Here is a 17,205-nt window from a genome sequence, read left to right as displayed (position 1 = left end):
TACAAGGAGGCAGTTCAAAGTAGAAAATTTATAACAATGAGTAGCTACATTAAAATTATCAAAAATATCTCAAATAAATTAATGACACATCTTAAGGACTTAGAAAAACACTAACAAATCAATCCTCAAACCAGTATAAGAAAAGAAATAATAAAGATTACAGTCAATATAAATAAAATAGAGAATAAAAAAATAATACAAAGGATCAATGAAACAATAAGTTGGTTATATAAAAAAGATAAGCAAGACTGATAAGGTATTAGCCAAGCTAACTAAAAGAAAAGGAGAAAAGATCAAAATTAATAAAATTACATGTGAAAAAGGAGACACCATAACAGATGCCAGTAAAATCCAAGAGGATCGTTAGGAATTATTTGGAAAATCTATATTCCACTAAATCGGAAAATCTAAAAAATAAAGGATGAATTTCTAACAATACACAGAATTGGAAAAGCAATTCTGAGTGATAAAAGAAGTTCTAAAGTCATCACAGTATCTGATTGTAAATTACACTACAGAGCGATAATAACGAAAAATGCATGGTACTGATGTAAAGATACATAGGCCCACGGAACAGAATAGAGACACACGAACCCAAACAGATACAGTCATCTGATTCTTTAGTTTTCCCTTTTCTTACTGGTTCTTTTTAGTTATACATATCATTAGGATTCATTTTTGACATAATTATAAAAACGCGGAATATAATTTGTTCTAATTTAGTCCCCAGTACTTACCATGCCCTCCTCCCTCCCCCTGTTCCTTTCCCTCACTCTACTGATTTTTATTTTATTTAATTACACTTTTGTTTTTGTTTTTGTTTTTTTTTTAATTACTGTCTGTTGGATATTGACATGTTGGAGAACAAATGATGATAGGAAAATTGGCTATCCATCTATAGAAGAATGAAACTAAATATCACAATGCAAAATGTCAACTCAAAATGGATCAAAAACCTAGGAATTATACCAGAAACTGGAAGAACCAGCAGCTGTGCAGTTCAAGAGCAGAAGCCCCAGAACAAGAGATCAACAGTGCTACCCTAGTCCAAGACCAAGGCTTCTGGAAACTACCTGGAGAATCACTGGCAGAGTCTGCTTCAGAAGAGTGAAGAAGTGAGAGTCCAACATCCACAGATAACTGATCAAAGCAGCAATCAGAATCCATTCAAGAAGAGCTGGAGCTTGCATCTGCATCTGCTTCCTTGTTCTTCCAGCTTTTATTCCATTCTATTGGGTGGTGCTGCCCAAGCGTAGGGAGGGGCTCCACTTCAGTGTACTATCCCACATTCCAATCATTCCTAGACAGGCTCTCATTGACACACCCAGAAGCCTCTTAATCAATGGCATCTCTTAATCCAATCAAGTTGACAATTCAAATTAACCATTATACCCACTATTGTATATAATTGTTATGCATCAATAAAAACTTTATAAAAAGCAAAGTAGTGTCTGTCAACAGATGAATAGATAGACTATGTGGTGTATATACACAATGGAGTTTTACTCAGTCATGAAGCAATTATGCCATTTGCTAGTAAATGGATGCAATAGAGAACATCATAGTAAGTGAAATCAGTCAGACTCAGAAAGTCAAAGGTAGAGTGTGTTTTCTCTCACATGTGGAAGCCAGAGAGATTAAAAAAAAATGATCTCACCAAAATAGAAGGAAATCAATAGAGAAGAGACAGGGATCAAGAGGAAGGGAGGAAAGGAGGGCAAAGGGAGACAACTGGGGAATGAAAGGAGTCAAATTACACTCTATCCATGTGTGAATATATTACAATGAATTTCACTTTTATGTATAATTACAAAGCACTAATTAAAAAAAAAAAATAACAGGAGCGAGACCACTAGGTAGAGGAAGGGGATTTAGGGAGGAAGGATGGAGGTTCTAGGGAATGAGAGACTGATCAAATAAAGTTATGTGCATGCATGAATATAGCACAATGAATCCGACTATCACATATGAGTACAATACACCAAAAAATCAAAAAAGCAAAGTATTAGAAGCTAATTTGTAAAAAGATTTATCATATAGTCATTAACTTTCTCAAAAAATTAACAATAATACTTTTCCTTTTGAATGGTGCTCTTAAGGGTTTTCCACACTGGGACAAGGTACCACAGGAAAGGCTGGGTGAGAAGGGTACATTTTTTTTTTTTTTTTTTGAAAAGTGGGAGTACGGTTACCTTGAAAAAGAGGTTGAGGAAAAGAAGGCCATTTCCTTTTTTTTTTTTTTTTATTGTAAACAAATGGGATACATGTTGTTTCTCTGTACATGGCGTAAAGGCATACCATTTGTGTGATCATAAATTTCCATAGGGTAATGTTGTTTGATTCATTCTGTTATTTTTTCCCTTTCCCCCACCCCTCCGACCCCTCTTTTCCCTCTATACAGTCATTCCTTCCTCCATTCTTGCCCCCCTCCCTAACCCTAACTCTAACCCTAACACTAACCCCTCCCACCCCCCATTATGTGTCATCATCCAATCATCCACTTATTAGCAATATCATTCGTCCCTTGGTTTTTTGAGATTGGCTTATCTCACTCAGCATGATATTCTCCAATTTCATCCATTTGCCTACAAATGCCATAATTTTATCATTCTTTATGGCTGAGTAATATTCCATTGTATATATATATACCACAGTTTCTTTATCCATTCATCAATTGAAGGGCATCTAGGTTGGTTCCACAATCTGGCTATTGTGAACTGAGCAGCTATGAACATTGATGTGGCTGTATCTCTGTAATATGCTGATTTTAAGTCCTTTGGGTATAGGCCAAGGAGTGGGATAGCTGGGTCAAATGGTGGTTCCATTCCGAGTTTTCTAAGGAGTCTCCACATTGCTTTCCAGAGTGGCTGCACTAATTTGCAGCCCCACCAGCAATGTATGAGTGTACCTTTCTCCCCACATCGTCGCCAACACCTGTTGTTGCTTGTGTTCTTGATAATCGCCATTCTAATTGGGGTGAGATGAAATCTTAGGGTGGTTTTGATTTGCATTTCTCTTATTTCTAGAGATGTTGAACATTTTTCCATATGTTTGTTGATTGCTTGTAGATCTTCTTCTGTGAAGTGTCTATTCATTTCCTTAGCCCATTTGTCGATTGGATTATTTGCATTCTCGGGGTAGAGTTTTTTGAGTTCTTTATAGATTCTGGAGATTAGTGCTCTATCTGAAGTACGATTGGCAAAGATTTTCTCCCACTCTGTAGGCTCTTTCTTTGCATTGCTGATAGTTTCCTTTGCTGAGAGAAAGCTTTTTAGTTTGAATCTATCCCAGTTGTTGATTCTTGCTTTTATTTCTTGTGCTATGGGAGTCCTGTTGAGGAAGTCTGGTCCTAAGCCGACATGTTGAAGCTCTGAACCTACTTTTTCTTCTATAAGATGCAAGGTCTCTGGTCTGATTCCGAGGTCCTTAATCCATTTTGAGTTTAGTTTCGTGCATGGTGAGAGATATGGGTTTATTTTCATTCTGTTGCATATGGATTTCCAATTCTCCCAGCACCATTTGTTGAAGAGGCTATCTTTTCTCCATTGCATATTTTTGGCCCCTTTGTCTAGTATGAGAAAATTGTATTTATTTGGGTTTGTGTCCGTGTCCTCTATTCTGTACCATTGATCCACCTTTCTATTTTGGTACCAATACCATGCCATTTTTCTTACTATTGCTTTGTAGTAGAGTTGAAGATCTGGTATTGCAATACCCCCTGCTTCACTCTTTCTGCCAAGGATTGCTTTAGCTATTCTGGGTTTCTTATTCTTCCAGATGAATTTCATAATTGCTTGCTCTATTTCTGTAAGGTACATCATTGGGATTTTAATTGGAATTGCACTGAATCTGTATAGCACTTTTGGTAGTATGGCCATTTGGACAATATTAATTCTTCCTATCCAAGAACATGGGAGATCTTTCCACCTTCTAAGGTTTTCTTTAAAATCTTTTTTAGTGTTCTGTAGTTCTCATTGTAGAGGTCTTTCACCTCTTTTGTGAGATTGATTCCCAAGTATTTTACTTTTTTCGATGCTATTGTGATGGGGTAGTTTTCCTAATTTCTCTTTCTGAAGATTCATCACTTATGTATAAAAATGCATTAGATTTATGTGCATTGATCTTATATCCTGCTACTTTATTGAATTCACTTATGAGATCTAAAAGTTTTCTGGTGGAATTTCCTGGTTCCTCTAAGTATATAATCATATCATCAGCAAATAGGGATAGTTTGAGTTCTTCTTTTCCTATTCGTATCCCTTTAATTTCTTTGGTCTGTCTAATTGCTCTGGCTAGAGTTTCAAGGATGATATTGAAAAGAAGTGGTGAAAGAGGGCATCCCTGCCTTGTTCCAGTTTTTAGGGGGAATGCTTTCAGTTTTTCACCATTTAGAATGATATTAGCCATCGGCTTAGCATAGATGGCCTTTACAATGTTAAGGAATGTTCCCACTAACCCTATTTTTTCTAGTGTTTTGCGCATGAATGGGTGCTATATTTTATCAAATGCTTTCTCTGCATCTATTGAAATAATCATGTGATTCTTGACTTTAAGTCTATTGATATGGTGAATGACATTTATTGATTTCCTGATGTTGAACCAACCTTGCATCCCTGGGATGAAACCCACTTGATCATGGTGCACTATCTTTTTAATATGTTTTTGTATGTGATTTGCTAAAATTTTGTTGAGAATTTTTGTGTCGATGTTCATTAAGGATATTGGTCTGAAATTTTCTTTCCTCGATGTGTCTCTGTCTGGTTTAGGTATCAGGGTATTATTGGCTTCATAGAATGAGTTTGGGAGGGTTCCCTCCTCTTCTATTTTATGGAATACTTTGAGAAGTATTGGAATGAGTTCTTCTTTAAAGGTTTTGTAGAACTCGGCTGAGAACCCATCTGGTCCTGGACTTTTCTTTGTTGGTAGGCTTTTGATGACTTCTTCTATTTCATTACTTGAAATTGGTCTATTTAAATTGTGTATGTCCTCCTCGCTCAGTTTAGGCAATTCATATGTCTCTAGAAACCTGTTGATATCTTCGCAATTTTCTATTTTGTTGGAGTATAGATTTTCAAAATAGCTTCTAATTATGTTTTGTATTTCAATCGTGTCTGTTGTGATATTTCCTTGTTCATTCCGAATTTTAGTGATTTGGGTTTTCTCTCATCTTCACTTTGTTAGTGTGGCTAAAGGTTTATCAATTTTGTTTATTTTTTCAAAGAACCAACTATTTATTTTGTCAATTTTTGTATTGTTTCTTTTGTTTCAATTTCGTTGATTTCAGCTCTAAGTTTAACTATTTCCTGTCTTCTACTACTTTTGGTGTTGGTCTGTTCTTCTTTTTCTATGGCTTTGAGCTGTAGTGTTAGGTCGTTTATTTGTTGAGTTTTACTTCTTTTATTAAATGCGCTCCATGAAATAAATTTTACTCTAAGTACTGGTTTCATAGTGTCCCAGAGATTTTGATATGATGTTTCTTTGTTCTCATTTACCTCTAAGAATTTTTTAATTTCCTTCCTAATATCTTCTGTTATCCATTCATCATATAATAGCATATTGTTTAATCTCCAGGTGTTGGAGTAGTTTCTGTTTTTTACTCTTTCATTTATTTCTAACTTCAATCCATTATGATCTGATAGAATACAAGGTAGTGTCTCTATCTTCTTGTATTTGCTAACAGTAGCTTTGTGGCATAAAATATGGTCTATTTTAGAGAAGGATCCATGTGCTGCTGAGAAGAAAATGTATTCGCTCTTGGTTGGATGGTATATTCTATAAATGTCTGTTAAGTCTACATTATTGATTGTGTTATTGAGATCTATGGTTTCTTTGTTCAATTTTGGTTTGGAAGATCTGTCCAGTGGTGAGAGAGGCATGTTAAAATCACCTAGTATTATTGTGTTACGGTCTATTTGGTTTCTAAAATTGAGAAGGATTTGTTTGACATACATGGATGAGCCACTCTTTGGGGCATAGATGCTTATGATTGTTATATCTTGCTGATTTATGCCTCCCTTAAGCAATATGAAATGTCCTTCTTTATCCCTTCTGACTAACTTTGGCTTGAAGTCCACATTATCTGAAATGAGAATGGATACTCCAGCTTTTTTGCTGAGTCCATGTGCATGGTATGTTTTTCCCCATCCTTTCACCTTTAGTCTATGGGTATCTCTTTCTATGAGGTGAGTCTCTTGCAGGCAACATATTGTTGGATCTTTCTTTTTAATCCAATCTGCCAGTCTATGTCTTTTGATTGATGAATTCAGGCCATTAACATTCAGGGTTATTATTGAGATATGATTTGTATTCCCTGTCATTTGGTTCATTTTAAAAATATTATTTATTTATTTATATATTTTTTTTGACACACCTTGGTTCCTCCTTTATTTGACAGTCCTTTAGGATAATTCCTCCCTTTGCTGATTTGCTTCTTTGTTTTTTATCTCTTCCTCATGGAATATTTTGCTGAGAATGTTTTGTAATGCCGGCTTTCTTTTTGTAAATTCTTTTAGCTTTTGTTTATCATGGAATGATTTTATTTCATCGTCAAATTTGAAGGTAAGTTTTGTTGGGTATAAGATTCTTGGTTGGCATCCATTTTCATTCAGAGCTTGAAAAATGTTGTTCCAGGCCCTTCTAGCTTTTAAGATCTGGATTGAAAATTCTGCTGATATCCGTATTGGTTTCCCCCTGAATGTAATTTGGTTCTTTTCTATCACCACCTTTAAAATTCTGTCTTTATTTTGTATGTTAGGTATTTTCATTATAATGTGCCTTGGTGTGGGTCTGTTGTAATTTTGTGTATTTGGAGTCCTATAAGCCTCTTGAACTTGATTTTCCATTTCAGTCTTCAGATTTGGGAAATTTTCTGATATTATTTCATTGAATAGATTGTTCATTCCTTTGGTTTGTTTCTCTAAGCCTTCCTCAATCCCAATAATTCTCAAATTTGGCCTTTTCACGATATCCCATAGTTCTTGGAGATTCTGTTCATGATTTCTTACCATCTTCTCTGTTTGTTCAACTTTGTTTTCAAGGTTAAATATTTTGTCTTCAATATCTGAGGTTCTGTCTTCCAGGTGTTCTATCCTATTGGTTATGCTTTCTATGGAGTTCTTAATTTGGTTTATTGTTTCCTTCATTTCAAGGATTTCTGTTTGGTTTTGTTTCAATATATCTAACTCTTTATTGAAATGATCTTTTGCTTCCTGTATTTGTTCTTTTAACTGTCGATTGGTGCTATCATTCAATGCCTGCATTTGCTCTTTCATCTCATCATTCAATGCCTGCATTTGCTCTTTCATGTCATCGTTTGCTTCTCTGATCATTTTGATTATGTACATTCTGAACTCCCTTTCTGTCATTTCTTCTGCCATGCTGTCCTTGGATTTTATTGATGTAACATCTAGATTTGTTTGGGGCATTTTCTTCCCTTGTTTTCTCATATTGTTCAGGAATCAGTGGGTTATTAATATATTGCAGATTTCCTCTATTGACTTATAATGTCCCTGAAGATTGCTAGTATATCCCCTCTTATCCTTCAGTAGCCTGCAGTCTTGGAGGAAGTTGATAATGCAGTGCTCCACAAGGAAGCTGCCTCTCTAGGGTTGGTGACTCTCAGGTGGGGTATATTCCCTGATAGTGGGCAGAGGTGACTCCACTTGTTGACCAATGGTCATCCAAAAGGGAACTAGGCTGCGGGCTGAGGCAAGGCCTGTTTGTATCTGTGTCTCTGGTTTTACCGTCTTTGTGGGAAAACCTCACTCGGCAGGGAAGACTCACCCGGTGGGGAGGTCTTGCTGGTCAGTTCCCCTCCTAGAGGTTCCCCTCAACCTATTACTACCTCCTGGGCTGGGCTGTCTTCCTCTGCAACGTTCCCAGGGGCCCGGACCTACCTCCTGGGCCTGGGAGCCTCACCCTTCGCAGACGAGTCTCCTTAGGCTGCCTCTCCTCAGAGAATCTGCCTGCAGTCCTGGAAACTTCGCTCCGCCCCTAGGCGTGTCTCTGTGCGGCTCTTCCACCAAGAAGCCACCTAGATCCTGGGACCCTGCTCTGCACCTAATCGCCTGGCTATGCGGCCCCTCTTCTGAGCCACCACCTGGAGCCCTGTACAACAGCTCCGAGACCCAGAGACCCTCCACACACCTCTTCCTCCGGACAGCCGCCTGGTTTCCGACGCAGTCACTAGGAGTCCAAGCAACTCACTTCACGTCTCCTCCTCCCGCCAACCGCCCGTAGCCCTAGGCAGTCACTCTGAGTCCAAGTGACCCGCCCTCTTCCTCCTCCTCCTCGGGGTAGCCCCCTGGGTGTTCAGGAGTGGTCGCTCGGAGACCAAGCGACCCACCGTGCTCCTCCTCCAGGCAGGCCACCGGTGTTCAGGAGTGGTCGCTTTGAGTCCAAACAACTCACCACTCGCCTCCTCCTCTGGCAACCGCCTGTGGCTCTGATGCAGTCACTCCTAGACCAAGCGACCCGCCGCGCTTCTCCTCTTCCTCCGGGCAGCCCCCTGGTGTTCAGAAGCGGTCGCTCTGAGTCCAAACAGCTCACCACGCAGTTCCTCCTCAGGCAGCCGCCTGGAGCCCCAGTGGTTGCTCCGAGTCCTAGCGCTGTGCTGAGCCGCCTCCTCTATGATGATCCCAGTTGTCCGTGTTTACCGCTCCAGCGGGGGGCGGGGGGGGCGTCTCGCCGAGCAACTCTACTTCACAAAGTTCCCTGCATTCCGGGGCTACCGCCCCATCCAGGATGCCTCCCCAATGGGAGAAATTCACCTGGCGGCTTTGAGTTGGCCCCAAGTCTCTCACTATCTCCTCTTTTGAATCCTGTGTCCTGGAGCAACATGAAATGCAGCCGCCCTCTAGTCCGCCATCTTGAAAACCCCCCAAGAAGGCCATTTCGTACACAAAAGAGCTTTAGACAATAATACTTAAGTAACTAGAGGAGTCATGTGTCAGTTCTCTTAAAGCGTCCCTTGTACCTGTGTATCCTTTGGGAAGCTGTCTGTTCATCCAGGTGGTTTCACATCTCAATTTAACAAACACTGTCCAGAACAGTACGTGTCCAGAGGTAATGGCAGGACTCCAGACTAAAGTGAGCACATCCAAGAAACAGGACTAACTGACTCTTTAAAGGTAACATGTTTTCCATGGAATTTCTAGGGAAATAGGAGCTTGCAATGGGGAAAAGAAGGCACACGTACACACCCGCATAAATAAACATACACACTGTGTGTGTTACCATAAATGCTAGTTAAAGCACTTTAATTATATTACTAACTACTAAGTCACACTACTGGCTAGTGCTCATGGGAAACCTGGAGGTTCTATATACAGACCTTGTCTTCAAGGAGCTTACAGCTCATGGGCTATCTGCTAAGGAAATGAAACTCAAGCAGGAAGAGGACACATGGGTTACATTGTTAAAGCAGTCACTGCAGAGGAAGAGCAAAGAGGGCAGCCACAGGGTACATCATTCTGTGAGGGAAGGTGTATTGTCAGAAGTGCCTGGATGTGGGGTAGCAGACTTCTCCTAAGAACTGCACCTGAGAAGATTTTTATGTGTGCATTTGCCATAACAGAAAGCACTGGCTAACGAGAGAGAAGGACTACTTACAAAGACATTTATCCCTTCTTCTCTTCTTTCAAACCCAACCCTAATTAGAACATGTAGAAACTAGCGTAAATGAGCAGGCAAAACAAGAACAGTGAAAAGAAGGAATTCAGCACTGTTTCCCCACTATAGGTTTTTGTGGGTGGTGGGGGGGTTGGAGGGGCAGGATAAAGCTTGGAAATGTGTAAGTTCAATTTAAGTTGGCCTGAAACTGTTAATATCTATACATATCATTTAAAATTTCAAAGTGACCAAGAAAGGTTTGATGTCTGTTAAGATGCCTTCAAGGGGGTATGGAAATGAAATCCTAGAGCGTTGGAGGATAGTACAAGGATAAAAATGAAGATTGCTACTTATGCCCTGCCAAACTTAATAACTGGTTCAGTAACTGGTTACATAAATCAAATGAAGCAATAACAACTATAAGAGACTATGCTAAAAAAAAGTCACATAGTATAAGGGGAAGTTATGGGCAAGCTGTAAATCCACCACAGGAATGACAGTAATCACAATTACTTAAATGTCTTCCAAACTACCTCACTGCTATTTCTCACTAGAGCTGAGAAGTACTCTTCAGACAGCATCTGGAATCTTAATCCACCACATTTTTGTGTTTATTTCAGATGGCTTCAATTATGAAGACCCACAGATTAGAACTTCCTTTACTCATGAATAAATTCTCAATGAATTTCTGTGTTGGGCCAATGTTTGTCTCGCTAGGCTTCATTTTCTTCTGTGCCACCAGTATCAGTCTTGGAGAACTGTTACTTCTAGTGAATTTAATAAGGGGAAGCAATCTGTCATAATTTTAAAGGCAGAAATGAGAAAAGAGAAAACTTGTATGCAGTTTGTTTTCACATTGCTTCATTAAAAACAGGCACACTTTTTGATGTATCATGTGAAAATTGAGTGTATTTATCTCTAGTCTATAAAAATAATTGGCCAAAGAATCATACTTCAAAAATAATTCTGACATTAACAAATTAAAATGAAAACTAATATGCTTTTAAGAAGCATCATGAGCTTCTTTCAGTTATACATGGAATGCACTTAACCTCTTTCAAACACTTGTCTCAGTATCTTGTCATTCTGATAAGTTTTCCATTTGTAGCTGCAACATTCTTCCAATCATTCAATAGTTGGGCAGATTATTAAAATTCTGGTTAAGAATTTAAAGCTTCCAGAAATGTGTACTGGAGACTATTTCCCATCATTTTCATGAGGTATAAGAATATTCTGTACTAATATCCATAAATACATTTCTCTAATGATGCAACTCATCAGTTTTTCTTATTGCTTCTTGCCTTTTTATCTTATTGGTTTCTGGGGAGGGGAGAAGCAGACCCAACAAGCTTCTAATAAAATGGCTCTATGAGACAAAGAGGAGACAGGGGGTGTGGTGTGGCATAAGAACAGGGTTGCCTGCTGCTGGCTGTTAGGTTTTTTTTTTTTAAACGATAAATGAAACCAATATTTAAGTTATTGTTCTGTCAGTACATTTGGTTTTTATTATTGTGGTTCTATATTATATAGTGAAACCTTTGAAGAGGTTATATCTCATTCTATATATTTTTCTCTATTTGTATTTAATAATCAATGGCCTTGCCTTTATTTTCCTACCGTCAAGCTCTACCTAGAAGCTGCATAGGACTTTATTAACTAAAGGTATTCAACATGTGTTCATCATGGGAATGGAATGGGCCATAAAAATCAGCACACATCAGGAAATTCCAAATTATGGCAAAATCATAACAAATCTCTCCTCCCCCACTAATGGTTCCTTTTACATCCTCCATTTCCTTTTAGATGATATCATTAAGGGTATGGGCTAAAACTGGAATTAATGAAATGTCTGGCAATGATCAAATACGATAAAAGGGTAGCAACAGCACTTCTGCACCTCATTCACAGAGAATGGAAGTTCCTAGGTTCAGTGACCATAAAACAATGACTTAAAAACGCATAAATAATACAGTTTTATCCACAACTGGAAAATACAATCACTCTGCATTCCCTTTCCTATATTAAAAAAAAAAGTGAAAAATGAAACTTTTCCAAATGAGATTGCTTTACCACCAACCACTCTTCATAAATCAAACTTGTCCATTAACCTGTTTTACTGGATCCCTGGTCCTACATTCTAAGTTATCCACCAGTCTCACAATGCAGTTTTCACCTAATTGCTGGCAGGAAATCTGAACTACAGGAATGAAAGGCAACGGTTAGAAACCTTGATTAACTTTATTGGAAATATGGACTAAATAAGGTACTTTAATTAGTATCAGACAGAAGAACCAATTGATCTCCAACAAAGCACAAACTGTTGAAGCAATAAAATTTAGAAAACGTGTCTGAGGCATAATTCCTGATGATGATGAATCTCTTTCCTGCTGTGCAAGATGAATTAGGGATGCAAGTACCCATCCTACTGAGAAGCTGCAGTTGGTCAGCAGTTCGGACATAACATTCGTGAGGTAATCACCCCTGGGCAACAACTATCAATGCAAATCTTTTAAATTTGCTTTAAAAGTTGACTGTGTTCATGGAAAAACACAAAAGCTATTTTAGTCAAATTTCCTTGTAGAAAGAGTAATCAAAAAGACTACTGGGGCCTTGCTGTAATATTTTCTTTCTTGATATCCATTTATATTATTTACTTACAAGTTCCCTATCACCAGAATCTCTTTATAAGTACATTATGAGTATTTTAGAAATTTAATGAATAATAGTCTATACAAACTTTCATTATTTGTGAAAAATCAGTGTCAAAGTTACTATTCAGGGGTTGGGGCTGTAGCTCAGTGGTACTTGTCTCACGTGTGAGGCACTAGGTTCGATCCTCAGCACCACATAAAAATAAATAAATATATTGTGCCCATCTACAACTAAAAAAAAATTTTAAGATTCTACTCAGATAAAAACCAATTTATTTCACTGACCAAATATTTAAGTATCAATTAAATACAAAATTTTGTAGCAATTATGCCAAGTCAAAAAAAAAAAAAAAGCCACGAAGAAACGAAATATTACATGATTCCATTTTTGTGAAATATCCAAGAAATGTAAAATTGTAGAGTTTGAAACCTGAGGAGTGGTTTTTTGAAACTGTGAGTGGGCACAGGAATAGACTGCCAATGGGCAGGACAAATCTTCAAATTGTGTTTTAAAATTGAATTGTAATGAGAGTGGCACGAGTGGAAAGTCTCACTTGACTTAACTTGCAAGGGATGAGTTTTATGTTGTGTATATTATACCTAAATAAAATGGTTTTAAAAGATTCTGTAGAACGAAATGTGGAGTCATTCTAATACCATGTTCTGGGAGCTATTTCACTTCTTCAAAGTCTCACAGACTAGCCGGGTAGATCTGATAAAGGAATGTACATGCCGCTAAAAAGCTTCACAACAATTGTGTGCTGGGGCACCAGCGTGCTTCCAGTAGTGACCAGCCTCAACACCCTCAGTCACTGGGGTGGGGAAGTGGTTCCTGCAGCATCATTTCCTTCAGCTAAGAAGTTTCTTCCATTGACTTCCTTTACTATACAAAGGCATGTTTTGCTGACCAAAATCTCCTTGCTGAATGAAAATAAAGTAGTCTATCAACACATATGGGGTAGCTAAGGCAGAGCAGATAAGGATCTTTATAGCTGTAATTACAAGTTAAGGAAGAAGAGAATAAATGAAAAGCCAAACTTTCCACCTGAAGATAGTATTAAAAAACAATCAAATAAATAAACTAGACCTGAAGGAAAAGAAGGATATAAATAATGTAAAATGAAAATTATTTAAAAAGAGAAAATAAACATGAGAACCAATGAAACAAACTTTTTACAAAATATCAATTAAAATGAGCAAATCTTTAGCTAGACTGAGAGAAAAGAGAAAATAACCAAACAAGGCTCAGAAATGAAAGAGAAAATATTATGACCAAATTTATAAAAACAGAAAGCTTATAAGTAAATACTGTGAAGAACTGTATGATAATGAATTAGCTAACCTAGATGAATTGACAAATTCTAAGAGATATAAAATACTGAAATGGACTGAGGAAGAAAGACAACCTGAAAAATCTGTAAGACATAAAAAGACTGAATTAATAATCAGAGAATTAGTCACAAAGAAAAGCTTAGGCTCATAGAGAGTCACTGGTGAATTCTATCAAACATTGAAAAAAGAATGCAAATTCTTCCAAAAAAAATAGAAAAAGAGGGACTATATCCAAACTTATTCAACAAAGTCACTATTATCCTGACACAAAATAATCAGAGACATCACAGAGAGATAATGTGAACAATATCTCTTATAACCATGAGGCAAAAATCCTCAACAAAGTTCCAGAAAATCAAATTCAGTAACAAAAATAATCATATATCATAGCCAAGTGGAAATTGTGCAAGGGATACAAAGTTGGTTTAACACCTGTAAATTGTCTAATGTTATCTACCATGCTGTTAGAATAAAAAACAAAAATGCTATAATTATCTCAACAGATACAGAAAAAGTCTTTGATAAAATCAATCACCCTTCATGATTGAAAGCATTCAACAAACCTGGAAGAGAAAGTAACTACTTCTAATTGATAAGGGTTTCTCTGAAAAGCCTACAGCTAGCATCATACTTAATTTTGAAAAACAATACACTTCGCTCTATGATCTGGAACAAGACGAGGATGTCTTTCCTACTACTTCTAACTGATTTTGCACTGGAGGACAATGAGGCAAGAAAATGAAATAACAAGCATCTGCATTGGAAAGAAGAAATAAAACAATCTCTATATTCAGATGACATCCTCTTGTACATAAAAAGTTTGAAAATTCACTAAAATTAAAATTAATAAATGAGCACAGCAAGATTGCAGCATGCAATATCAGTACACAAGAATCAATTGTACTTTTATATGCTTGCAATGAATGATCCAAGAATGAAATAAACAACTACCATAGCATGAAAAAAGATTAAACTAGGAATACTCATAATGAAAGAGGTACAGCATTTATAATTTGAAAATTATAGAACACTGTTTAAAGAAATTAAATGTTTAAACTCATGGATAGACTCCCATGCTCATGGGTTGAAGATTATTACTAAAATTGCAATAGTGTCCAAACTATCCTCTAGATTCAGTGCAATCTCTATCAGAATCTCAACTGGAAAGCTTTCCAGAATCTTTGCAGAAATTGATACATTGATCCTAAAATTCATATGGAAATTCAGAACAGACAAAACCCTCTGGAAAAAGAACATAATCAAAGGATTTGATTTCAAAACTTACTACAAAGCAATAGTATTCAAAATAGTGTGGTAATGGCATAAAACTAGACATATAAGTCAACAGGATAACATTCAGAATCAAGAAATAAATTCATGTATCAATGGTCAGTTGATTTTCAAAAGGGGTACAATAAAATTTAATGAGAAAGGAAAAATTTCTTCAACAAATGGTTCTGGGTCAACTGAAGAGTTACATGCAAAAGAAACGAGTTGGACCTTTACATGCACTATGCACAAAAAAAAAAACCTTAAAATGGATCAGATGCCTAAATGTAAGAGTCAAAATTATAAAATCTTAGGAAAAAGTCTAGAATCCAGAATATATAAGAACTCTTAGAACTTGACAATCAGAAGACAAGCAGCTTAATTTAAACAAGAGTCAAAAGGCTTGAATAGACATTTCTCCAAAGACCATTTACAAATAGCTAATAAAGCACATGAAAAGATGTTTAACATTATTGGTTATTATATATATATAGCGAGAGAGAGAGAGAGAGAGAGAGAGAGAGAGAGAGAGAGAGAGAGAGAGAGAGAGAAATATGAGAGAAATATTGCTGAAAATGTAGAGAAACTAAAATCCTTTACACTGCTGGTAAGAATGTAAAATCATGTGGTCACTATGAAAAACAGTTCGGCAGGACTTCGAAGAGTTGAACATAGAATTACCATATTTCCCAGCAATTCTGTATCCCAATATGTAAACCAATATTAAAAATGGGAACTCAGTTCTTGAATACCCATGTTCATTCTAGCATTTTTTTTCATAGTAGCCAAAAAGTAGAAACGATCCAAGCATCCATCAACCAAAATTAACTGATAAACTAGGTATGTTGTGTAGAGACAACAGAACATTATTCAGTTATCAAAATGACTGAAGTCCCTAGACCTGCTACAACATGTACACTATGCTACGTGAAAGAAGATAGTCATAACAGCATATATTGCATGATTCTATTCATAGGAAATGTCCAGAATAGACAAGTCTATATGGAAAGAAAGTAAATTAGTAGTTTCTCATGAACTGCATAATTGGGTTTGACAGTAAAGAATGTAGAGTGTTTTGTTGTTGTTGGGTTTTGGTAATGGATGTGTTCAAAAATTGGCAGTGGTGATGATTACACAACCTGTTGAATATAGTAATATATTGTTCTCAAATATTTATTGTGACTGAGTCACACAAATAAATTCACTCAACTGAATTAATGAATTCTGACTGCTTACTAGATTTTAAGATATTAGACTAAACAGGATAACATTTCTGCTCTTTTATCCAAGGGAAAACTTAATATAAACAGATGAGAAACATGTCAGTTCAAACATTAAAAAAATGATGAGCCAGAGATTATCTAATTCTTACTGGGTTATCTAAAGGGAAGGTATATACTCAGGAACTGGTGTTTCAGTTGAGCTCCCTAATGCCAGGGATCCAGCTCTGCAAAGAGGGAAGGAGATTGCAGGCAGAGGAGGAACAAGGGCTATGACAGGAAGGGACTGGCAGGTGTTTGAGGGGCTTCACGAAGTCCACTGCACACTAAGGGCAGCGGACCAGGGGAACAGAGGGAGAAGAAAAGTGCCAGAGGTGATAAGAGCATGGTCAGGGCAGACTTGTAGGGCTTTGTGACAAGCTAAGAAGTGTCAACTTGCTTCTTCTCAACACCATAATGCTCTGTGCACATCTCTCCTGCTGTGCTGTATCCTGCTAGACTTCTCTTTCTATAGAAATGCACATTTCTGGTTCACTGGTTCATTCTTCATCTTCAGTGACTAACCAATGCTAGTCAGGACCTCAGCAAAGGATTTCTGGATGCACAGGCTACATACTGATGTCATAAAAAGGCAAAACCCTCTCTGAAAATGTAAACTATTTTAAATAAAGATCACATGGAAGAAAAACAATGTTTTCTAAAGGCAATGTTCAAAGGAGGGACAGGCCAGGGTCATTTGAATCCCTCAAGCCATGTTAATTTTTTTTCTCAGAGATTGTGATGTTTCCCCAATTTGAATCTGTTGAAGAGAACATCTTCCAAATTTAATTAAACTCATGCCCAGAAATTGAAACATTAAACTGTCATCAAAAAAACCTCTTTTTCTACTCTGATTTTTGTAAGGCAGTCATTAATTGGTTCTCTAACTCAAGCTTACTCACAGAAATATTCCAAGTCACCACGGAGAACTCCAGGTTCAGAATCTACCTTTATGTCACCACAAAACCATTAACATAGAACAGCGAAGTTAGTAGAGTGCGATCCCAATAATTCAAACAGGATTGTGCATTACTTTTTAAGTAACTCATGGCAACACTCATGCTTTCCTTATAAATGACTTACAA

General features: G+C 37.1%; 1 protein-coding gene across 16 annotated transcripts in view; it reads right to left on the bottom strand.

Annotated features, from left to right (window-relative positions):
• Window positions 1-17,205, bottom strand: part of Cadps2 (calcium dependent secretion activator 2) — a 526,649-nt gene that overhangs the window by 280,410 nt on the left and 229,034 nt on the right. The gene's annotated exons all lie outside the window — the stretch shown is intronic.

The sequence above is a fragment of the Sciurus carolinensis genome, chromosome 8, assembly GCF_902686445.1.
Source record: "Sciurus carolinensis chromosome 8, mSciCar1.2, whole genome shotgun sequence".
NCBI lineage: Eukaryota > Metazoa > Chordata > Mammalia > Rodentia > Sciuridae > Sciurus > Sciurus carolinensis.
Note: the sequence above shows the minus strand (reverse complement) of the source record. Positions and strands in the feature narration are given on the sequence as shown.